General features: G+C 54.8%; 1 protein-coding gene across 1 annotated transcript in view; it reads right to left on the bottom strand.

The window, feature by feature from the left end:
• The window catches only part of LOC142334907 (uncharacterized), a 130,373-nt gene that overhangs the window by 36,616 nt on the left and 74,781 nt on the right, over positions 1-18,976 (bottom strand). The window lies entirely within an intron of this gene.

Here is an 18,976-nt window from a genome sequence, read left to right as displayed (position 1 = left end):
TGCCAAGGAGGCGTATGCTGTGGACCACTGATTGTTTGACCGTTATGTAGGGTTATAGTTAGGTCCCGACGAACAAGCAAAAACCTAAATGGTGGTGTAACATAGTAGTTTGAGCTGTGTCAGATCCTTGAACAAAACCTGTAATGCATGTTGGCATATTGTGGATGTTCAACGTATTTTCTGAAAAGAAATGAGTTCCCCTCTCAAGAGGTCTTTGTAATGTTGCGTCCTGATTGACATTTGTACTGGTTATTTTAGTTTGCTGTGAAGCAAGACTCTGTAGGACCATGTTTGGAGTTACATTTTGCTCGTGTAGTCTATTGCTGAAGACTAGTTTGGAATTTTCCTGCTGATTTGGACCTAATATTGAAATTTGATCTGTAGAAGTTTCGGAACTTTCAGCTAAATATGATTCAGTATTTGAAGGTTCGTTATCGATTGGCTCACTGATATGAATTCTAGTTGTCCCACCATTGGTGAGCTCCCTTGAATTTCTTGCGTTTGTCTCAACTACTGTCGAGGATTGTTCGATTGCTTTGAGTAGAGGCTGCACTGCTTGGACGCGAAGTAAAAGTTCGGCGGAGCATTTCGTGTCTCTTCACTTTGTGGGCTACTTCAGTCTTCAATGGAATGAGTTGATCAGCTTCTGCCAAAGGACCTTCAGCGTCCTGATGTCTGATTCCGTTAGCTAATCAACTATATTTTTGATTTCTCCCATAAGACGTTTAAACTCTTCATGCGTTAAAGAAACAATTTCTGTTTCAGTGTTGTTACCTATTTGAGCCTACCTCATTTTTCAATTCCTCGATCGTATTTAGCCTTCTATAGAAGAGCTGTATAGTGCCGGCGATTGACTTTTCGTCCTTTCATTTTCCTGTTGAACGCTTTTGAGTATCGAGCTAATTGATGGTAAGTATCTATAGGAACAGGCACTTACAGATGATGTGTGTGCGTGCGCGGCTGGTGAGCAGTGGCACGTCTATGTGTGAAATGTGAAAAAGTGGGGTAGGAGGTACCTACTGGGGCTGGCGAGGGCAGCTGTTGTGTGAAAGTACGTTGATGCACAGCTGGTGGAGCTATGACACGTCTAAGTGTCAATGAAGTCAGTAGGAAGCACCTAGTGGAGTTGACGATGGCAGCTGGGGTGTGGGAGTGCGTTGGCGCATGGCTGATGAAGCTATGACACGACTAAGAGTCAATGAAGTCAGTAGGAGCCACCTACTGGAGCTCGCGATGGCAGCTGGGGTGTGGGAGTACGTTGGCGCACGGCTGATTGAGCTACGCAGGACTAAGTGTCGATGAAAACACTGAGAGGCGCCTACTGGAGCTGACGATGGCATCTGGGGTGTGGGAGTGCGTTGGCGCACGGCTGATGGAGCTATAACACGACTAAGTGTCAATGAAGTCAGTAGGAGGCGCCTAATGGATCTGGCGATGGCACCTGGGGTGATGGAGTGCGTTGGCGCACGGCTGATGGAGCTATGACACGACTCAGTGTCAATGAAGTCAGTAGGAGGCGCCATCTGGAGCTGGCAGCTGGGTTGAGGGAGTGCGTTGGCGCACGGCTGATGAATCTATGACAACTAAATGTCAATGAACTCAGTAGGAGGCGCCTACTGGAGCTTGCGATGGCAGCTGTGTGATGGAGTGCGTTGGCGCATGGCTGATGGAGCTATGACACGACTAAGTGTCAATGAAGTCAGTAGGAGGCGGCTACATGAGCTTGCAATGGCAGCTGGGTCATGAAGTGCGTTATGCCTGATGGAGCTATGACACGACTAAGTGTCAATGAAGTCAGTAGGAGGCGCCTACTGGAGCTGGCGATGGCAACTGGGGTGATGGAGTGTGTTGGCGCACGGCTGATGGAGCTAAGACACGACTAAGTGTCAATGAAGTCAGTAGGAGGCCCCTACAGGAGCTGCCGATGGCAGCTGGCGTGTGGGAGCGCGTTGGCGCACGGCTGATGGAGCTATCAGACGACTAAGTGTCAATGAAGTCAGTAAGAGGCGCCTACTGGAGCTGGCGATGGCAACTGGAGTGATGGAGTGTGTTGGCGGAAGACTGATGGAGCTATGACACTACTTATTGTCGATAAAGTCAGTAGGAGGCGCTTAATGGAGCTGACGATGGCAGCTGGGGTGTGGGAGTGCGTTGGCGCACGGCTGATGGAGCTATGCAGGACTAAGTGTCAATGAAGTCAGCAGGAGGCGCCTACTGGAGCTGACGATGGCATCTGGGGTGTGGGAGTGCGTTGGCGCATGGCCGATGGAGCTATGGCACGACTAAGTGTCAAGGAAGTCAGTAGGAGGCGCCTAATGGAGCTGGCAGCTGGGTTGAGGTAGTGCGTTGGCGCACGGCTGATGAACCTATGACAACTAAATGTCAATGAACTCAGTAGGAGGCGCCTACTGGAGCTTGCGATGGCAGCTGTGTGATGGAGTGCGTTGGCGCACGGCTGATGGAGCTATGACACGACTAAGTGTCAATGAAGTCAGTAGGAGGCGCCTACTGGAGCTGGCTATGGCAGCTGGGGTGATGGAGTGTGTTGGCGCATGGCTGATGGAGCTGCGCAGGACTTAGTGTCGATGAAATCACTAGGAGGCACCTACTGGAGCTGACAATGGCAGCTGGGGTGTGGGAGTGCGTTGGCGCACGGCTGATGGAGCTATGCAGGTTTAAGTGTCAATGAAGTCAGCAGGAGGCGCCTACTGGAGCTGACGATGGCATCTGGGGTGTGGGAATGCGTTGGCGCATGGCCGATGGAGCTATGGCACGACTAAGTGTCAAGGAAGTCAGTAGGAGGCGCCTAATGGAGCTGGCAGCTGGGTTGAGGTAGTGCGTTGGCGCACGGCTGATGAACCTATGACAACTAAATGTCAATGAACTCAGTAGGAGGCGCCTACTGGAGCTTGCGATGGCAGGTGTGTGATGGAGTGCGTTGGCGCACGGCTGATGGAGCTATGACACGACTAAGTGTCAATGAAGTCAGTAGGAGGCGCCTACTGGAGCTGGCTATGGCAGCTGGGTTGATGGAGTGTGTTGGCGCATGGCTGATGGAGCTACGCAGGACTTAGTGTCGATGATATCACTAGGAGGCACCTACTGGAGCTGACAATGGCAGCTGGGTTGTGGGAGTGCGTTGGCGCACGGCTGATGGAGCTATGCAGGACTAAGTGTCAATTAAGTGAACAGGAGGCGCCTACTGGAGCTGACGATGGCATCTGAGGTGTGGGAGTGCGTTGGCGCACGGCTGATGGAGCTATGACACGACTAAGTGTCAATGAAGTCAGTAGGAGGCGCCTACTGGATCTGGGGATGGCACCTGGGGTGATGGAGTGCGTTGGCACACGGCTGATGGAGCTATGACACGACTAAGTGTCAATGAAGTTAGAAGGAGGCGCCTACTGGAGCTGACAATGGCAGCTGGGGGGTGGGAGTGCGTTGGCGCACGGCTGATGGAGCTTGCGATGGCAGCTGTGTGATGGAGTGACTTGGCGAACGGCTGATGGAGCTATGACAAGACTAAGTGTCAATGAAGTCAGTAGGAGCCGCCTAATGGAGCTCACGATGGCAGCTGCGTTGAGGTAGTGCGTTGGCGCACGGCTGATGAATCTAAGACAACTAAATGTCAATGAACTCAGTAGGAGGCGGCTACATGAGCTTGCAATGGCAGCTGAGTCATGAAATGCGTTGGCGCACGCCTGATGGAGCTAAGACACGACTAAGTGTCAATGAAGTCAGTAGGGGGCGCCTACTGTAGCTGGCTATGGCAGCTGGGGTGATGGAGTGTGTTGGCGCATGTCTGATGGAGCTATGACACGACTAATTGTCAATGAAGTCAGTAGGAGGCGCCTACTGGAGTTGGCTATGGCAGCTGGGGTGATGGAGTGTGTTGGCGCATGGCTGATGGAGCTACGCAGGACTTAGTGTCGATGAAATCACTAGGAGGCACCTACTGGAGCTGAAAATGGCAGCTGGGGTGTGGGAGTGCGTTGGCGCACGGCTGATGGAGCTATGCAGGACTAAGTGTCAATTAAGTGAACAGGAGGCGCCTACTGGAGCTGACGATGGCATCTGGGGTGTGGGAGTGCGTTGGCGCACGGCTGATGGAGCTATGTCACGACTAAGTGTCAATGAAGTTAGTAGGAGGCGCCTACTGGATCTGGGGATGGCACCTGGGGTGATGGAGTGCGTTGGCACACGGCTGATGGAGCTATGACACGACTAAGTGTCAATGAAGTTAGTAGGAGGCGCCTACTGGAGCTGACAATGGCAGCTGGGGTGTGGGAGTGCGTTGGCGCACGGCTGATGGAGCTTGCGATGGCAGCTGTGTGATTGAGTGCGTTGGCGAACGGCTGATGGAGCTATGACAAGACTAAGTGTCATTGAAGTCAGTAGGAGGCGCCTACTGGAGCTGACAATGGCAGCTGGGGTGTGGGAGTGCGTTGGCGCACGGCTGATGGAGCTTGCGATGGCAGCTGTGTGATTGAGTGCGTTGGCGAACGGCTGATGGAGCTATGACAAGACTAAGTGTCATTGAAGTCAGTAGGAGCCGCCTACTGGAGCTCGCGATGGCAGCTGGGGTGTGGGAGTACGTTGGCGCACGGCTGATTGAGCTACGCAGGACTAAGTATCGATGAAATCACTAGGAGGCACCTACTGGAGCTGACAATGGCAGCTGGGGTGTGGGAGTGCGTTGGCGCACGGCTGATGGAGCTATGACACGACTAAGTGTCAATGAAGTCAGTAGGAGGCGCCTACTGGATCTGCCGATGGCACCTGGGGTGATGGAGTGCGTTGGCGCACGGCTAATGGAGCTATGACACGATTAAGTGTCAATGAAGTCAGTAGGAGGCGCCTACTGGAGCTGGCAGCTGGGTTGAGGGAGTGCGTTGGCGCACGGCTGATGAATCTATGACAACTAAATGTCAATGAACTCAGTAGGAGGCGCCTACTGGAGCTTGCGATGGCAGCTGTGTGATGGAGTGCGTTGGCGCACGACTGATGGAGCTATGACACGACTAAGTGTCAATGAAGTCAGTAGGAGGCGTTTACATGAGCTTGCAATGTCAGCTGGGTCATGAAGTGCGTTGGCGCACGCCTGATAGAGCTATGACACGACTAAGTGTCAATGAAGTCAGTAGGAGGCGCCTACTGTAGCTGGCGATGGCAGCTGGGGTGATGGAGTGTGTTGGCGCACGGCTGATGGAGATAAGACACGACTAATAGTCAATGAAGTCAGTAGGGGGCGCCTACATGAGCTGGCGATGGCAGCTGGCGTGTGTGAGTTCGTTGGCGCACGGCTGATGGAGCTCTCAGACGACTAAGTGTCAATGAAGTCAGTAGGAGGCGCCTACTGGAGCTGGCAATGACAGCTGGGGTGTGGGAGTGCGTTGGCGCAAGGCTGATGGAGCTATGACACTACTTTGTGTCGATAAAGTCAGTAGAAGGCGCCTACTGGATCTGGCGATGGCACCTGGGGTGATGGAGTGTGTTGGCGCATGGCTGATGGAGCTACGCAGGACTTAGTGTCGATGAAATCACTAGGAGGCACCTACTGGAGCTGAAAATGGCAGCTGGGGTGTGGGAGTGCGTTGGCGCACGGCTGATGGAGCTATGCAGGACTAAGTGTCAATTAAGTGAACAGGAGGCGCCTACTGGAGCTGACGATGGCATCTGGGGTGTGGGAGTGCGTTGGCGCACGGCTGATGGAGCTATGTCACGACTAAGTGTCAATGAAGTCAGGAGGCGCCTACTGGATCTGGGGATGGCACCTGGGGTGATGGAGTGCGTTGGCACACGGCTGATGGAGCTATGACACGACTAAGTGTCAATGAAGTTAGTAGGAGGCGCCTACTGGAGCTGACAATGGCAGCTGGGGTGTGGGAGTGCGTTGGCGCACGGCTGATGGAGCTTGCGATGGCAGCTGTGTGATTGAGTGCGTTGGCGAACGGCTGATGGAGCTATGACAAGACTAAGTGTCATTGAAGTCAGTAGGAGCCGCCTACTGGAGCTCACGATGGCAGCTGGGTTGAGGTAGTGCGTTGGCGCACGGCTGATGAATCTAAGACAGCTAAATGTCAATGAACTCAGTAGGAGGCGGCTACATGAGCTTGCAATGGCAGCTGAGTCATGAAATGCGTTGGCGCACGCCTGACGGAGCTATGACACGACTAAGTGTCAATGAAGTCAGTAGGAGGCGCCTACTGTAGCTGACTATGGCAGCTGGGGTGATGGAGTGTGTTGGCGCATGGCTGATGGAGCTATGACACGACTAAGAGTCAATGAAGTCAGTAGGAGCCACCTACTGGAGCTCGCGATGGCAGCTGGGGTGATGGAGTGCGTTGGCGCACGGCTAATGGAGCTATGACACGATTAAGTGTCAATGAAGTCAGTAGGAGGCGCCTACTGGAGCTGGCAGCTGGGTTGAGGGAGTGCGTTGGCGCACGGCTGATGAATCTATGACAACTAAATGTCAATGAACTCAGTAGGAGGCGCCTACTGGAGCTTGCGATGGCAGCTGTGTGATGGAGTGCGTTGGCGCACGGCTAATGGAGCTATGACACGATTAAGTGTCAATGAAGTCAGTAGGAGGCGCCTACTGGAGCTGGCAGCTGGGTTGAGGGAGTGCGTTGGCGCACGGCTGATGAATCTATGACAACTAAATGTCAATGAACTCAGTAGGAGGCGCCTACTGGAGCTTGCGATGGCAGCTGTGTGATGGAGTGCGTTGGCGCACGGCTGATGGAGCTATGACACGACTAAGTGTCAATGAAGTCAGTAGGAGGCGTTTACATGAGCTTGCAATGTCAGCTGGGTCATGAAGTGTGTTGGCGCACGCCTGATAGAGCTATTACACGACTAAGTGTCAATGAAGTCAGTAGGAGGCGCCTACTGTAGCTGGCGATGGCAGCTGGGGTGATGGAGTGTGTTGGCGCACGGCTGATGGAGATAAGACACGACTAATAGTCAATGAAGTCAGTAGGGGGCGCCTACATGAGCTGGCGATGGCAGCTGGCGTGTGTGAGTTCGTTGGCGCACGGCTGATGGAGCTCTCAGACGACTAAGTGTCAATGAAGTCAGTAGGAGGCGCCTACTGGAGCTGGCAATGACAGCTGGGGTGTGGGAGTGCGTTGGCGCAAGGCTGATGGAGCTATGACACTACTTTGTGTCGATAAAGTCAGTAGAAGGCGCCTACTGGATCTGGCGATGGCACCTGGGGTGATGGAGTGCGTTGGCGCACGGCTGATGGAGCTATGACACGACTAAGTGTCAATGAACTCAGTAGGAGGCGCCTACTGGAGCTGGCAGCTGGGTTGAGGGAGTGCGTTGGTACACGGCTGATGAATCTATGACAACTAAATGTCAATGAACTCAGTAGGAGGCACCTACTGGAGCTGAAAATGGCAGCTGGGGTGTGGGAGTGCGTTGGCGCACGGCTGATGGAGCTATGCAGGACTAAGTGTCAATTAAGTGAACAGGAGGCGCCTACTGGAGCTGACGATGGCATCTGGGGTGTGGGAGTGCGTTGGCGCACGGCTGATGGAGCTATGTCACGACTAAGTGTCAATGAAGTCAGGAGGCGCCTACTGGATCTGGGGATGGCACCTGGGGTGATGGAGTGCGTTGGCACACGGCTGATGGAGCTATGACACGACTAAGTGTCAATGAAGTTAGTAGGAGGCGCCTACTGGAGCTGACAATGGCAGCTGGGGTGTGGGAGTGCGTTGGCGCACGGCTGATGGAGCTTGCGATGGCAGCTGTGTGATTGAGTGCGTTGGCGAACGGCTGATGGAGCTATGACAAGACTAAGTGTCATTGAAGTCAGTAGGAGCCGCCTACTGGAGCTCACGATGGCAGCTGGGTTGAGGTAGTGCGTTGGCGCACGGCTGATGAATCTAAGACAGCTAAATGTCAATGAACTCAGTAGGAGGCGGCTACATGAGCTTGCAATGGCAGCTGAGTCATGAAATGCGTTGGCGCACGCCTGACGGAGCTATGACACGACTAAGTGTCAATGAAGTCAGTAGGAGGCGCCTACTGTAGCTGGCTATGGCAGCTGGGGTGATGGAGTGTGTTGGCGCATGGCTGATGGAGCTATGACACGACTAAGAGTCAATGAAGTCAGTAGGAGCCACCTACTGGAGCTCGCGATGGCAGCTGGGGTGATGGAGTGCGTTGGCGCACGGCTAATGGAGCTATGACACGATTAAGTGTCAATGAAGTCAGTAGGAGGCGCCTACTGGAGCTGGCAGCTGGGTTGAGGGAGTGCGTTGGCGCACGGCTGATGAATCTATGACAACTAAATGTCAATGAACTCAGTAGGAGGCGCCTACTGGAGCTTGCGATGGCAGCTGTGTGATGGAGTGCGTTGGCGCACGGCTAATGGAGCTATGACACGATTAAGTGTCAATGAAGTCAGTAGGAGGCGCCTACTGGAGCTGGCAGCTGGGTTGAGGGAGTGCGTTGGCGCACGGCTGATGAATCTATGACAACTAAATGTCAATGAACTCAGTAGGAGGCGCCTACTGGAGCTTGCGATGGCAGCTGTGTGATGGAGTGCGTTGGCGCACGGCTGATGGAGCTATGACACGACTAAGTGTCAATGAAGTCAGTAGGAGGCGTTTACATGAGCTTGCAATGTCAGCTGGGTCATGAAGTGTGTTGGCGCACGCCTGATAGAGCTATTACACGACTAAGTGTCAATGAAGTCAGTAGGAGGCGCCTACTGTAGCTGGCGATGGCAGCTGGGGTGATGGAGTGTGTTGGCGCACGGCTGATGGAGATAAGACACGACTAATAGTCAATGAAGTCAGTAGGGGGCGCCTACATGAGCTGGCGATGGCAGCTGGCGTGTGTGAGTTCGTTGGCGCACGGCTGATGGAGCTCTCAGACGACTAAGTGTCAATGAAGTCAGTAGGAGGCGCCTACTGGAGCTGGCAATGACAGCTGGGGTGTGGGAGTGCGTTGGCGCAAGGCTGATGGAGCTATGACACTACTTTGTGTCGATAAAGTCAGTAGAAGGCGCCTACTGGATCTGGCGATGGCACCTGGGGTGATGGAGTGCGTTGGCGCACGGCTGATGGAGCTATGACACGACTAAGTGTCAATGAACTCAGTAGGAGGCGCCTACTGGAGCTGGCAGCTGGGTTGAGGGAGTGCGTTGGTACACGGCTGATGAATCTATGACAACTAAATGTCAATGAACTCAGTAGGAGGCGCCTACTGGAGCTTGCGATGGCAGCTGTGTGATGGAGTGCGTTGGCAAACGGCTGATGGAGCTATGACACGACTAAGTGTCAATGAAGTCAGTAGGAGGCGCCTACTGGAGCTGGCGATGGCAGCTGGGGTGGTGGAGTGTGTTGGCGCACGGCTGATGGAGCTAAGACACGACTAAGAGTCAATGAAGTCAGTAGGGGGCGCCTACAGGAGCTGACGACGGCAGCTGGCGTGTGAGAGTGCGTTGGCGCACGGCTGATGGAGCTATCAGACGACTAAGTGTCAATGAAGTCAGTAGGAGGCGCCTACTGGAGCTGGCAATGACAGCTGGGGTGTGGGAGTGCGTTGGCGCAAGGCTGATGGAGCTATGACACTACTTAGTGTCGATAAAGTCAGTAGGAGGCACCTAATGGAGCTGACGAGGGCAGCTGGGGTGTGGGAGTGCGTTGGCGCACGGCTGATGGAGCTATGACACGACTAAGTGTCAATGAAGTCAGTAGGAGACGCCTACTGGCTCTGGTGATGGCAGCTGGGGTGATGGAGTGCGTTGGCGCACGGCTGATGGAGCTATGACACGACTAGGTGTCAATGAAGTCAGTAGGAGGCGCCTACTGGATCTGGCGATGGCACCTGGGGTGATGGAGTGCGTTGGCGCACGGCTGATGGAGCTATGACACGACTAAGTGTCAATGAACTCAGTAGGAGGCGCCTACTGGAGCTGGCAGCTGGGTTGAGGGAGTGCGTTGGCACACGGCTGATGAATCCATGACAACTAAATGTCAATGAACTCAGTAGGAGGCGCCTACTGGAGCTTGCGATGGCAGCTGTGTGATGGAGTGCGTTGGCGCACGGCTGATGGAGCTATGACACGACTAAGTGTCAATGAAGTCAGTAGGAGAAGGCTACATGAGCTTGCAATGGCAGCTGGGTCATGAAGTGCGTTGGCGCACGCCTGATGGAGCTATGACACGACTAAGTGTCAATGAAGTCAGTAGGAGGCGCCTACTGGAGCTGGCGATGGCAGCTGGGGTGATGGAGTGTGTTGGCGCACGGCTGATGGAGCTAAGACACGACTAAGAGTCAATGAAGTCATTAGGGGGCGCCTACAGGAGCTGGCGACGGCAGCTGGTGTGTGGGAGTGCGTTGGCGCACGGCTGATGGAGCTATCAGACGACAAGTGTCAATGAAGTCAGTAGGAGGCGCCTACTGGAGCTGGCAATGACAGCTGGGGTGTGGCAGTGCGTTGGCGCAAGGCTGATGGAGCTATGACACTACTTAGTGTCGATAAAGTCAGTAGGAGGCGCCTAATGGAGCTGACGATGGCAGCTGGGGTGTGGGAGTGCGTTGGCGCACGGCTGATGGAGCTATGACACGACTAAGTGTCAATGAAATCAGTAGGAGGCGCCCACTGTATCTGGCGATGCCAGCTGGGGTGATGGAGGATGGAGTGCGTTGGCGCACAGCTGATGGAGCTATGACACGACTAGGTGTCAATGAAGTCAGTAGGAGGCGCCTACTGGATCTGGCGATGGCACCTGGGGTGATGGAGTGCGTTGGCGCAAGGCTGATGGAGCTATGACACGACTAAGTGTCAATGAACTCAGTAGGAGGCGCCTACTGGAGCTGGCAGCTGGGTTGAGGGAGTGCTTTGGCGCACGGCTGATAGAGCTATGACACGACTAAGTGTCAATGAAGTCAGTAGGAGGTGGCTACATGAGCTGCAATTGCAGCTGGGTCATGAAGTGCGATGGCGCACGCCTGATGGAGCTATGACACGACTAAGTGTCAATGAAGTCAGTAGGAGGCGCCTACTGGAGCTGGCGATGGCAGCTGGGGTGATGGAGTGTGTTGGCGCACGGCTGATGGAGCTAAGACACGACTAAGTGTCAATGAAGTCAGTAGTGGGCGCCTACATGAGCTGGCGATGGCACCTGGGGTGTGGGAGTGCGTTGGCGCAAGGCTGATGGAGCTATGACACTACTTAGTGTCGATAAAGTCAGTAGGAGGCGCCTAATGGAGCTGACGATGGCAGCTGGGGTGCGGGAGTGCGTTGGCGCACGGCTGATGGAGCTATGACACGACTAAGTGTCAATGAGGTCAGTAGGAGGCGCCTACTGTATCTGGCGATGGCAGCTGGGGATATGGAGTGCGTTGGCGCACGGCTGATGGAGCAATGACACGACTAGGTGTCAATGAAGTCAGTAGGAGGCGCCTACTGGATCTGGCGATGGCACCTGGGGTGATGGAGTGCGTTGGCGTACGATTGATGGAGCTATGACACGACTAAGTGTCAATGAACTCAGTAGGAGGCGCCTACTGGAGCTGGCAGCTGGGTTGAGGGAGTGCGTTGGCGCACAGCTGATGAATCTATGACAACTTAATTTCAATGAACTCAGTAGGAGGCGCCTACTGGAACTGGCAACTGGGTTGAGGGAGTGATTTGGCGCACGGCTGATGGAGCTATGACACGACTAAGTGTCAATGAACTCAGTAGGAGGCGCCTACTGGAGCTGGCAGCTGGGTTGAGGGAGTGCTTTGGCGCACGGCTGATAGAGCTATGACACGACTAAGTGTCAATGAAGTCAGTAGGAGGTGGCTACATGAGCTGCAATTGCAGCTGGGTCATGAAGTGCGATGGCGCACGCCTGATGGAGCTATGACACGACTAAGTGTCAATGAAGTCAGTAGGAGGCGCCTACTGGAGCTGGCGATGGCAGCTGGGGTGATGGAGTGTGTTGGCGCACGGCTGATGGAGCTAAGACACGACTAAGTGTCAATGAAGTCAGTAGTGGGCGCCTACATGAGCTGGCGATGGCACCTGGGGTGTGGGAGTGCGTTGGCGCAAGGCTGATGGAGCTATGACACTACTTAGTGTCGATAAAGTCAGTAGGAGGCGCCTAATGGAGCTGACGATGGCAGCTGGGGTGCGGGAGTGCGTTGGCGCACGGCTGATGGAGCTATGACACGACTAAGTGTCAATGAGGTCAGTAGGAGGCGCCTACTGTATCTGGCGATGGCAGCTGGGGATATGGAGTGCGTTGGCGCACGGCTGATGGAGCAATGACACGACTAGGTGTCAATGAAGTCAGTAGGAGGCGCCTACTGGATCTGGCGATGGCACCTGGGGTGATGGAGTGCGTTGGCGTACGATTGATGGAGCTATGACACGACTAAGTGTCAATGAACTCAGTAGGAGGCGCCTACTGGAGCTGGCAGCTGGGTTGAGGGAGTGCGTTGGCGCACAGCTGATGAATCTATGACAACTTAATTTCAATGAACTCAGTAGGAGGCGCCTACTGGAACTGGCAACTGGGTTGAGGGAGTGATTTGGCGCACGGCTGATGGAGCTATGACACGACTAAGTGTCAATGAAGTCAGTAGGAGGCGGCTACATGAGCTTGCAATGGCAGCTGGGTCAAGAAGTGCGTTGCCGCACGCCTGATGGAGCTATGACACGACTAAGTGTCAATGGAGTCAGTAGGAGACGCCTACGCGAGCTGGCGATGGCAGCTGGGTTGATGGAGTGTGTTGGCGCACGGCTGATGGAGCCAAGACACGACTAAGTGTCAATGAAGTCAGTAGTGGGCGCCTACATGAGCTGGCGATGGCACCTGGGGTGTGGGAGTGCGTTGGCGCAAGGCTGATGGAGCTATGACACTACTTAGTGTCGATAAAGTCAGTAGGAGGCGCCTAATGGAGCTGACGATGGCAGCTGGGGTGCGGGAGTGCGTTGGCGCACGGCTGATGGAGCTATGACACGACTAAGTGTCAATGAGGTCAGTAGGAGGCGCCTACTGTATCTGGCGATGGCAGCTGGGGATATGGAGTGCGTTGGCGCACGGCTGATGGAGCAATGACACGACTAGGTGTCAATGAAGTCAGTAGGAGGCGCCTACTGGATCTGGCGATGGCACCTGGGGTGATGGAGTGCGTTGGCGTACGATTGATGGAGCTATGACACGACTAAGTGTCAATGAACTCAGTAGGAGGCGCCTACTGGAGCTGGCAGCTGGGTTGAGGGAGTGCGTTGGCGCACAGCTGATGAATCTATGACAACTTAAATTCAATGAACTCAGTAGGAGGCGCCTACTGGAACTGGCAACTGGGTTGAGGGAGTGATTTGGCGCACGGCTGATGGAGCTATGACACGACTAAGTGTCAATGAAGTCAGTAGGAGGCGGCTACATGAGCTTGCAATGGCAGCTGGGTCAAGAAGTGCGTTGCCGCACGCCTGATGGAGCTATGACACGACTAAGTGTCAATGGAGTCAGTAGGAGACGCCTACGCGAGCTGGCGATGGCAGCTGGGTTGATGGAGTGTGTTGGCGCACGGCTGATGGAGCCAAGACACGACTAAGTGTCAATGAAGTCAGTAGTGGGCGCTTACAGGAGCTGGCGATGGCAGCTGGGGTGTGGGAGTGCGTTGGCGCAAGGCTGATGGAGCTATGGCACTACTTAGTGTCGATAAAGTAAGTAGGAGGCACCTAATGGAGCTGACGATGGCAGCTGGGGTGTGCGAGTGCGTTGGCGCACGGCTGATGGAGCTATGACACGACTAAGTGTCAATGAACTCAGTAGGAGGCGCCTACTGGAGCTGGCGATGGCAGCTGGGGTGATGGAGTGTGTTGGCGCACGGCTGATGGAGCTAAGAAACGACTAAGTGTCAATGAAGTCAGTAGTGGGCGCCTACATGAGCTGGCGATGGCACCTGGGGTGTGGGAGTGCGTTGGCGCACGGCTGATGGAGCTATGACACGACTAAGTGTCAATGAACTCAGTAGGAGGCGCCTACTGGAGCTGGCAGCTGGGTTGAGGGAGTGCTTTGGCGCACGGCTGGTAGAGCTATGACACGACTAAGTGTCAATGAAGTCAGGAGGTGGCTACACGAGCTGCAATTGCAGCTGGGTCATGAAGTGCGATGGCGCACGCCTGATGGAGCTATGACACGACTAAGTGTCAATGAAGTCAGTAGGAGGCGCCTACTGGAGCTGGCGATGGCAGCTGGGGTGATGGAGTGTGTTGGCGCACGGCTGATGGAGCTATCAGACGACTAAGTGTCAATGAAGTCAGTAGGAGGCGCCTACTGGAGCTGGCAATGACAGCTGGGGTGATGGAGTGTGTTGGCGCACGGCTGACGGAGCTATCAGACGACTAAGTGTCAATGAAGTCAGTAGGAGGCGCCTACTGGATCTGGCGATGGCACCTGGGGTGATGGAGTGCGTTGGCGTACGATTGATGGAGCTATGACACGACTAAATGTCAATGAACTCAGTAGGAGGCGCCTACTGGAGCTGGCAGCTGGGTTGAGGGAGTGCGTTGGCGCACGGCTGATGAATCTATGACAACTTAATTTCAATGAACTCAGTAGGAGGCGCCTACTGGAACTGGCAACTGGGTTGAGGGAGTGATTTGGCGCACGGCTGATGGAGCTATGACACGACTAAGTGTCAATGAAGTCAGTAGGAGGCGGCTACATGAGCTTGCAATGGCAGCTGGGTCAAGAAGTGCGTTGGCGCACGCCTGATGGAGCTATGACACGACTAAGTGTCAATGGAGTCAGTAGGAGACGCCTACTCGAGCTGGCGATGGCAGCTGGGTTGATGGAGTGTGTTGGCGCACGGCTGATGGAGCCAAGACACGACTAAGTGTCAATGAAGTCAGTAGTGGGCGCCTACAGGAGCTGGCGATGGCAGCTGGGGTGTGGGAGTGCGTTGGCGCAAGGCTGATGGAGCTATGGCACTACTTAGTGTCGATAAAGTAAGTAGGAGGCACCTAATGGAGCTGACGATGGCAGCTGGGGTGTGGGAGTGCGTTGGCGCACGGCTGATGGAGCTATGACACGACTAAGTGTCAATGAACTCAGTAGGAGGCGCCTACTGGAGCTGGCGATGGCAGCTGGGGTGATGGAGTGTGTTGGCGCACGGCTGATGGAGCTAAGAAACGACTAAGTGTCAATGAAGTCAGTAGTGGGCGCCTACATGAGCTGGCGATGGCACCTGGGGTGTGGGAGTGCGTTGGCGCACGGCTGATGGAGCTATGACACGACTAAGTGTCAATGAACTCAGTAGGAGGCGCCTACTGGAGCTGGCAGCTGGGTTGAGGGAGTGCTTTGGCGCACGGCTGGTAGAGCTATGACACGACTAAGTGTCAATGAAGTCAGGAGGTGGCTACACGAGCTGCAATTGCAGCTGGGTCATGAAGTGCGATGGCGCACGCCTGATGGAGCTATGACACGACTAAGTGTCAATGAAGTCAGTAGGAGGCGCCTACTGGAGCAGGCGATGGCAGCTGGGGTGATGGAGTGTGTTGGCGCACGGCTGATGGAGCTATCAGACGACTAAGTGTCAATGAAGTCAGTAGGAGGCGCCTACTGGAGCTGGCAATGACAGCTGGGGTGATGGAGTGTGTTGGCGCACGGCTGACGGAGCTATCAGACGACTAAGTGTCAATGAAGTCAGTAGGAGGCGCCTACTGGATCTGGCGATGGCACCTGGGGTGATGGAGTGCGTTGGCGTACGATTGATGGAGCTATGACACGACTAAATGTCAATGAACTCAGTAGGAGGCGCCTACTGGAGCTGGCAGCTGGGTTGAGGGAGTGCGTTGGCGCACGGCTGATGAATCTATGACAACTTAATTTCAATGAACTCAGTAGGAGGCGCCTACTGGAACTGGCAACTGGGTTGAGGGAGTGATTTGGCGCACGGCTGATGGAGCTATGACACGACTAAGTGTCAATGAAGTCAGTAGGAGGCGGCTACATGAGCTTGCAATGGCAGCTGGGTCAAGAAGTGCGTTGGCGCACGCCTGATGGAGCTATGACACGACTAAGTGTCAATGGAGTCAGTAGGAGACGCCTACTCGAGCTGGCGATGGCAGCTGGGTTGATGGAGTGTGTTGGCGCACGGCTGATGGAGCCAAGACACGACTAAGTGTCAATGAAGTCAGTAGTGGGCGCCTACAGGAGCTGGCGATGGCAGCTGGGGTGTGGGAGTGCGTTGGCGCAAGGCTGATGGAGCTATGGCACTACTTAGTGTCGATAAAGTAAGTAGGAGGCACCTAATGGAGCTGACGATGGCAGCTGGGGTGTGGGAGTGCGTTGGCGCACGGCTGATGGAGCTATGACACGACTAACTGTCAATGAAGTCAGTAGGAGGTGGCTACATGAGCTGCAATTGCAGCTGGGTCATGAAGTGCGATGGCGCACGCCTGATGGAGCTATGACACGACTAAGTGTCAATGAAGTCAGTAGGAGGCGCCTACTGGAGCTGGCGATGGCAGCTGGGGTGATGGAGTGTGTTGGCGCACGGCTGATGGAGCTAAGAAACGACTAAGTGTCAATGAAGTCAGTAGTGGGCGCCTACATGAGCTGGCGATGGCACCTGGGGTCTGGGAGTGCGTTGGCGCAAGGCTGATGGAGCTATGACACGACTAAGTGTCAATAAAGTCAGTAGGAGGTGGCTACATGAGCTGCAATTGCAGCTGGGTCATGAAGTGCGATGGCGCACGCCTGATGGAGCTATGACACGACTAAGTGTCAATGAAGTCAGTAGGAGGCGCCTACTGGAGCTGGCGATGGCAGCTGGGGTGATGGAGTGTGTTGGCGCACGGCTGATGGAGCTAAGAAACGACTAAGTGTCAATGAAGTCAGTAGGAGGTGGCTACATGAGCTGCAATTGCAGCTGGGTCTTGAAGTGCGATGGCGCACGCCTGATGGAGCTATGACACGACTAAGTGTCAATGAAGTCAGTAGGAGGCGCCTACTGGAGCTGGCGATGGCAGCTGGGGTGATGGAGTGTGTTGGCGCACGGCTGATGGAGCTAAGAAACGACTAAGTGTCAATGAAGTCAGTAGTGGGCGCCTACATGAGCTGGCGATGGCACCTGGGGTCTGGGAGTGCGTTGGCGCAAGGCTGATGGAGCTATGACACGACTAAGTGTCAATAAAGTCAGTAGGAGGTGGCTACATGAGCTGCAATTGCAGCTGGGTCATGAAGTGCGATGGCGCACGCCTGATGGAGCTATGACACGACTAAGTGTCAATGAAGTCAGTAGGAGGCGCCTACTGGAGCTGGCGATGGCAGCTGGGGTGATGGAGTGTGTTGGCGCACGGCTGATGGAGCTAAGAAACGACTAAGTGTCAATGAAGTCAGTAGGAGGTGGCTACATGAGCTGCAATTGCAGCTGGGTCATGAAGTGCGATGGCGCACGCCTGATGGAGCTATGACACGACTAAGTGTCAATGAAGTCAGTAGGAGGCGCCTACTGGAGCTGGCAGCTGGGTTGAGGGAGTGCTTTGGCGCACGGCTGATAGAGCTATGACACGACTAAGTGTCAATGAAGTCAGTAGGAGGTGGCTACATGAGCTGCAATTGCAGCTGGGTCATGAAGTGCGATGGCGCACGCCTGATGGAGCTATGACACGACTAAGTGTCAATGAAGTCAGTAGGAGGCGCCTACTGGAGCTGGCGATGGCAGCTGGGGTGATGGAGTGTGTTGGCGCACGGCTGATGGAGCTAAGAAACGACTAAGTGTCAATGAAGTCAGTAGTGGGCGCCTACATGAGCTGGCGATGGCACCTGGGGTGTGGGAGTGCGTTGGCGCAAGGCTGATGGAGCTATGACACTACTTAGGGTCGATAAAGTCAGTAGGAGGCGCCTAATGGAGCTGACGATGGCAGCTGGGGTGTGGGAGTGCGTTGGCGCACGGCTGATGGAGCTATGACACGACTAAGTGTCAATGAGGTCAGTAGGAGGCGCCTACTGTATCTGGCGATGGCAGCTGGGGATATGGAGTGCGTTGGCGCACGGCTGATGGAGCAATGACACGACTAAGTGTCAATGAAGTCAGTAGGAGGCGGCTACATGAGCTTGCAATGGCAGCTGGGTCAAGAAGTGCGTTGGCGCACGCCTGATGGAGCTATGACACGACTAAGTGTCAATGGAGTCAGTAGGAGACGCCTACTCGAGCTGGCGATGGCAGCTGGGTTGATGGAGTGTGTTGGCGCACGGCTGATGGAGCCAAGACACGACTAAGTGTCAATGAAGTCAGTAGTGGGCGCCTACAGGAGCTGGCGATGGCAGCTGGGGTGTGGGAGTGCGTTGGCGCAAGGCTGATGGAGCTATGGCACTACTTAGTGTCGATAAAGTAAGTAGGAGGCACCTAATGGAGCTGACGATGGCAGCTGGGGTGTGGGAGTGCGTTGGCGCACGGCTGATGGAGCTATGACACGACTAACTGTCAATGAACTCAGTAGGAGGCGCCTACTGGAGCTGGCAGCTGGGTTGAGGGAGTGCTTTGGCGCACGGCTGATAGAGCTATGACACGACTAAGTGTCAATGAAGTCAGTAGGAGGTGGCTACATGAGCTGCAATTGCAGCTGGGTCATGAAGTGCGATGGCGCACGCCTGATGGAGCTATGACACGACTAAGTGTCAATGAAGTCAGTAGGAGGCGCCTACTGGAGCTGGCGATGGCAGCTGGGGTGATGGAGTGTGTTGGCGCACGGCTGATGGAGCTAAGAAACGACTAAGTGTCAATGAAGTCAGTAGTGGGCGCCTACATGAGCTGGCGATGGCACCTGGGGTGTGGGAGTGCGTTGGCGCAAGGCTGATGGAGCTATGACACTACTTAGGGTCGATAAAGTCAGTAGGAGGCGCCTAATGGAGCTGACGATGGCAGCTGGGGTGTGGGAGTGCGTTGGCGCACGGCTGATGGAGCTATGACACGACTAAGTGTCAATGAGGTCAGTAGGAGGCGC

Source organism: Convolutriloba macropyga, chromosome 2 (assembly GCF_964194025.1).
Source record: "Convolutriloba macropyga chromosome 2, txConMacr16.3, whole genome shotgun sequence".
NCBI classification, from domain to species: domain Eukaryota; kingdom Metazoa; phylum Xenacoelomorpha; order Acoela; family Convolutidae; genus Convolutriloba; species Convolutriloba macropyga.
This window is presented reverse-complemented; position numbering and strand designations above follow the sequence as displayed.